Genomic DNA, 6,000 nt, shown 5'->3' with positions numbered 1-6,000 from the left:
TCAGTCATTCTCTGATAAGAGCAACTTTACAGATGGCAATGTAGTTCTTCGTCCTGATTGTGCCCAAACGGGCTCAGGGTGCGGAAATTCATAATATGTTTGGACTCTTTTTGTCTCATCACCAATTCACGATCTCCACCTCTTCGATTTGGTCCAACGCTTTCGATTCCGTAGAAGATTAAGGATTTCCAATCACTTTTGTGTTCCTTTTTCATATGTTTCGCCATGGCGTTACTCCGATCACAATTGATTGTGGCACGGACATGCTCTAAAATCCGAAGTTTGAGTTCTTTTTTGGTGCTTCCAATGTACTTCTGAGAACAAGGGCACTCAAGGGCATAAACAACAAATTGAGTTTTGCAATTAATTAATTGTTCAATTTTCCAAGTTTTTTTGTTAGCCATTTGTATCTCCTTGGTCGTCTTGGCAATGCAACAGACTTTGCATCCTGAGCATTTGTAAAATCCTTTGGGTCTGCGCCATGCTTCCGGTTTCTTTTGTTCCTGAAAATGGCTATGAATCAATTTGTCTTTCAGATTTTTTGCCCTTCGATAAGTTACATTTGGGTGATCTCCTACAATTTGAGATACTGTAGGGTCCATATGGAGAATGTGCCAATTTTTTTGAAGAATCTTTTTAATGGCTTGGTTGGCCGTTGAATGAGTGGTGATGAAACGGATTTTATCTACTTCATCCTCTTTTGGTTTTGATTTATCCGCCAATAAATCAGTTCTTTTTATCATTGTTGAACGATTGGAGGCAGTTTGTATCCATGCTGGATTGTATTTCCTTTTTAAAAATCTGTTCCTGGCTAGGTCTTTGTGTTTTTGTCCATCCTTTTCAATGGAACATATTCTTTTGATTCGGAGAAATTCTCCATACGGGATGTTTCGCAGGAGACTGGATTGATGAAAACTCTGAGCATGAAGAACCGCATTAGTGGCGGTGCTTTTTCGATGCAATGTAGTGTGCAGAACATTGTCTTTGACGAAAATCTCAGTGTCTAAAAACACAACCCTGGAGTCACTGATGGTGTAGGTGAAATTTAAACCGAAACTGGAATTGTTCAAAATTTCAAAGTACTTTTCAAACTCATCATTGGTTCCTTCCCAAATGAGTAGCAAATCGTCTATATATCGCAACCAAGCTATGGTTTTTTGAACAGCTTGGTCGTTTTCTGATCTCCAAGCCCATGTCTTTTCCCAGTGCCCCATTGTCAGACAGGCATACGAAGGGCTAAAAGAAAAGCCCATCGCTGTGCCTTTCGCTTGGCGATAGATTTCATTTCCAAATAAGAAGATATTTTGCTCCAGGCACATCGAGATCATCTCCAGCAGCATGTTGCTGTGATCGGCCAGTTGTATACTTCTGTCTTTAAGGAAGGATTTACATGCTTCCATGCCAATTTTGTTTTCAATGTTGGAATATAGAGATATTACATCCATTGTAATCAATTTGTACGTGGGTTGCCATGGAGTATCCTGTAGTCTTCTCAACATATCGCCAGTGTCTTTTATGTAAGATGTTAAACCCTTTACATAGGGTAATAAAAAGACATCAATATAGTTGGCAATGGGTTCTAATAGTGCCCCTTTGGCAGAAATTATCGGTCTTCCTGGTGGTCTAGTGGGATGTTTATGGATCTTGGGCAGAAAATAAATTGTTGCCATTTTAGGGTATTTTGTTTGCAGATATTTGTATTCTTCAAAATCCAATAATTTTTGTGCAAACCATAAATCCAATTTCGTATCTAGATCTTCTTTTAGTTTGGGTAAAGGGTTGGTCTTTAGTTTCTCGTAGTATTCCTGGTTTTGTAATTGCGAGTAGGCTTCCCGCATGTATGCCTCCTTGTCTTGAACAACGACGTTGTCGACAATTTTGATTTCGATAGAATCGTCCTTTTGCAAAGAGTCGCCAGTAGGTATATATAGTTAGGATTTTTTCTCTATGGGTTTTTTGAAAATTCTATGTCTAATAACTTTGGCGTTTGTGGACGGAATTGGCTGAAATTTTCAGGAAAATGGCACATTTTGTTTCTGAGCAGCCCCTGAAAATTGGGGGGGGGTTCGTCCAGGGGGGGTCGAGAAAAAAGGGGGTCCCAAAACGTGTTTTTAACATTGAGTTTTCCATAGGGCGGTTGGCCTCACTTTTAGCCCGAACGGCTGAATGGATTTGCACGAAACTTGGCAAAATTGTAGGGACTGGTAGCCCGATGTGCCTTTTGTAGGTCTCAATATATGTGCTACAGTGGATTTTGAGAAATTAACGTTTAAAAAAAGATATATATCTGTAACAGCGGACCGGGCAGCGCTCCAGGACGCGTACTTTTCGCGCAACGGAGCTTTGTGAAGCGAAGCTGATTGGTTCTCCGGCGTCTGTCAACATTCCAAACAGTCCGTAGCGGCCGCCATCTTGTCTCTCGGTAGGATCGAGAGACAAGAGGAGGCCAAAGCGAAGGGGCAAATGACCATAAGGGGGAATAGTAGATCCTCGCTGACCCCCTAGGTTTGATGTGGAGGTTTTAAAAGGGCCCCGCGGGGCAAACAAAAAAAATAATAATAATAATCGAACGGCTGAATGGATTTGCACGAAACTTGGCAAAATTGTAGGGACTGGTAGCCCGATGTGCCTTTGCTAGGTCTCAATATATGTGCTTCAGTGGATTTTGAGAAATTAACGTTCAAAAAAAGATATATATCTGTAACAGCGCACCGCTTCGCGTACTTTTCGCGTTACGGAGCTTTGCGAAGCGAAGCTGATTGGCTCTCCGGTGTCTGTAAACATTCCAAACAGTACGTAGCGGCCGCCATCTTGTCTCTCGGTAGGATCGAGAGACAAGAGGAGGCCAAAGCGAAGGGGCAAATGACCATAAGGGGGCATAGTAGATCCTCGCTGACCCCCTAGGTTTGATGTGGAGGTTTTAAAAGGGCCCCGCGGGGCAAAAAAAATAAATAATAATAATAATCGAACGGCTGAATGGATTTGCACGAAACTTGGTAAAATATTAGGGACTGGTAGCCCGATGTGCCTTTGCTAGGTCTCAATATATGTGCTTCAGTGCATTTTGAGAAATTAACGTTCAAAAACAAGATATATATCTGTAACAGCGCTCCGCTTCGCGGACATAAAATTATATCTGTATTACCTAGCTGTTGCTAACACCAGTTAGCGACGGCTAGTAGGAGATAGCGACCATCTTGGGCCCCACTTTGCATGTGAGTGATATTTATCACTAATGACATGCAAAGTGGGCATGCCAAGATGTTAGCGACTGGAAACAGTCGCTAACATCGCTATCTCCTATTATCAACTTTTGGAAATATTCGAGATAAGCGCGAATATCTCCAAAAAGTAACAGCTGCCCTGAGCAGTTCTTAGCCATGTTATCCAATGGGAGGTGGATAACATGGCTAAGAGCATTAGCTCGGTAATGCATGAATATCGCTGAGTTTTCAGTGATATTAATGCATTGCGGTCGTTTTTTATCGTATTTGCGATAAACCTTGATAATAGCAAGGTTTATCTGCGATAATTTCTGACGGTAAAAAAATCTTTGCAATGCATCGTTAGGGATAAATATCGCTTAACTTTGGTAATATGCCCCAACGTCTGTTAACGTTCGATTCGAAGGAAATCAGGAAGTGTTGAAAAACATTGTCTGCGCCATCTTGTCTTTTTTCAAATGCCACACTTTTGTCGTGCACGGCAGCCATTTTAGATGCCTTGACCAGACCCACTCTGTGCACGCTGTCGATCCTTAGCATGGCTCCCCACCCTCGCAAGCATCTCACCCAGGCAGTGGTCACCCCCGCTCTCTGTCTTATGCATGGGTAATAAACCTCCCCCCATCTGCGCTGCTCTTCCCTGAGAATCACACCCTGTGCCTGCCCGACACCTCCCTTTCGCCCTATTCACTACCGCACCCTCTGACACTCCTTTTCCTCTGTGTCCGATTGTCCAGGCCGGTCCTAGGCTATCAGATAGCCCTGCAGATGTAGTTTATGGCCACAGCTGTAAAGAATCACCCCTCTTCAAAGGAGTTATAGTAGATCAAGGCCCACACTCGATGAGATCCGTCACAGCAGAAGCGTTGCTATTATCTGAAAACCATCCTGTATTGTGATTGGGGAGGGGACCGAGCGTGAAGCGGAAGATTCCAGGGATGACTCTTTGTACATCAAAGTTTTTACAATTATGTGTCACATTAAAAATATATAGCACTCCGACAAAGTAGTAAGATTATAAAACTTTAATAATTTATAAATATATACAAGAAAACAAAAATAGTAATAACATATAAACATTTTTAGGGAAAAACAACGAAGTAGCGGTCGGCTGTGCGAATAGTCCCAACGCAGCACAACGTCCAGATTTCCGGCGTGGGGCGTCGCGGGGGGTGTGTCATCAGTAGCAAACTGTTGTGCGAATAGTTCCAAGGCAGCAGAACGCGCCGAAATCTAGATGACACGAAAGTGATGTCTAGTAAGTTGCCACCCAGCAAATAACGGCGTGGGGCGTCGCGGGGGGTGGGTCATCAGTAGCAAACTGTTGTGCGAATAGTTCCAAGGCAGCAGAACGATGGCACCAAGGTGATGTCCAGTAAGTTGCCGCACTGGTTTTGGTATCCTACAATGCTGCTCCGAATAACAGCGTGGGGCGCCCCGGGGGAGGCGGCGTGAACGGGCCTCTCCAGGTGGAGTGTCATCTGTTGTAGTGGGGCGCCCCTTTACCGTTTCAGTTGCCATTCCGTCCGTTTTTGGTCCACTGTGTCAAAAGCCGCAATTCAGCTGAGTTGCGCCCACTCTTGCGGTGCAGCGATAGGCGGCTGTCACAGGACTCTCAAAATGGCGGCAGGCTCTTTCCTTTTTGGGCCTGGTCCACTGAAATGGCCCTGGGACACCTTGGAAATCGGACGCTTGTCTGCTAGGTCTTGGACCCCATTCTCGAAAGCGTCCCCTCCGCCTTGAGAATTCATCAAAAGTTTTGGGGGCCCCGACTCCTGCAGGCTTCTGGTGGGGAGCGGCTGCCATGATTGCTCGCGGAATGACCACGACGGAGCTACGAGATGGTGGTGCTCTCATGCTGACGCCAGTTTAGTCTGAAACATCCAGAAACAAGGTGGGGCTTTCATCGTTTGGGAAAAAAAAAAAGTTTTCATCCAATGAAAAGTGTTGTTTTTAGGTCATATGATCAAGCCTTCCATCATTAGGAAACCAAAAGTAAAATGAACCAATGAAAAGTTTTATAAACAAGTCACATGACCTGTTATGCGGCATAGGGTATAAAATGCGGAGAAAATACGTTGGCACGTGAGGCGGCGTCAGTAGCGGACCGATGTGCGAATAGGCCGAAGGCAATACAACGCGCCAAGATCCGGATGGCACCGAGGTGGTGTCCAGCAAGTTGCAGCACTGGTGTGGCCATCCTACAATGCTGAAAGTTGGCGTGGGGCGCCCCGTTGGCCTGTGAGTTTGCGTCAGTAGCGGACCGATGTGCGAATAGGCCGAAGGCAGCACAACGCGCCAAGATCCGGATGGCACCGAGGTGGTGTCTAGTAAGTTGCCGCACTGGTGTGGCCATCCAACAATGCTGAAAGTCGGCGTGGGGCGCCCCGTTGGCCTGTGAGATGGCGTCAGTAGCGGACCGATGTGCGAATAGGCCGAAGGCAGCACAACGCGCCAAGATCCGGATGGCACCGAGGTGGTGTCTAGTAAGTTGTCGCACTTCTGTGGCCATCCTACAATGTTGAAAGTCGGCGTGGGGCGCCCCGTTGGCCTGTGAGATGGCGTCAGTAGCGGACCGATGTGCGAATGGGGCCAAAGGCAGCGCAACAATATTTTCTGACTGACACCACAAGGCGCTGAGATGCCAAGATCCGGATGGCACCGAGGTGATGTCTAAGTTGCGGACTGATGTGCGAATGGGGCCAAAGGCAGCGTAACAATATTTTTTGTATGGAAGATACCACTAGGCGTTGAGATGCCAAGATTCGGATGGCAC

Source organism: Lissotriton helveticus, chromosome 2_1 (genome assembly GCF_964261635.1).
Source record: "Lissotriton helveticus chromosome 2_1, aLisHel1.1, whole genome shotgun sequence".
NCBI classification, from domain to species: Eukaryota; Metazoa; Chordata; class Amphibia; order Caudata; family Salamandridae; genus Lissotriton; species Lissotriton helveticus.
Note: the sequence above shows the minus strand (reverse complement) of the source record.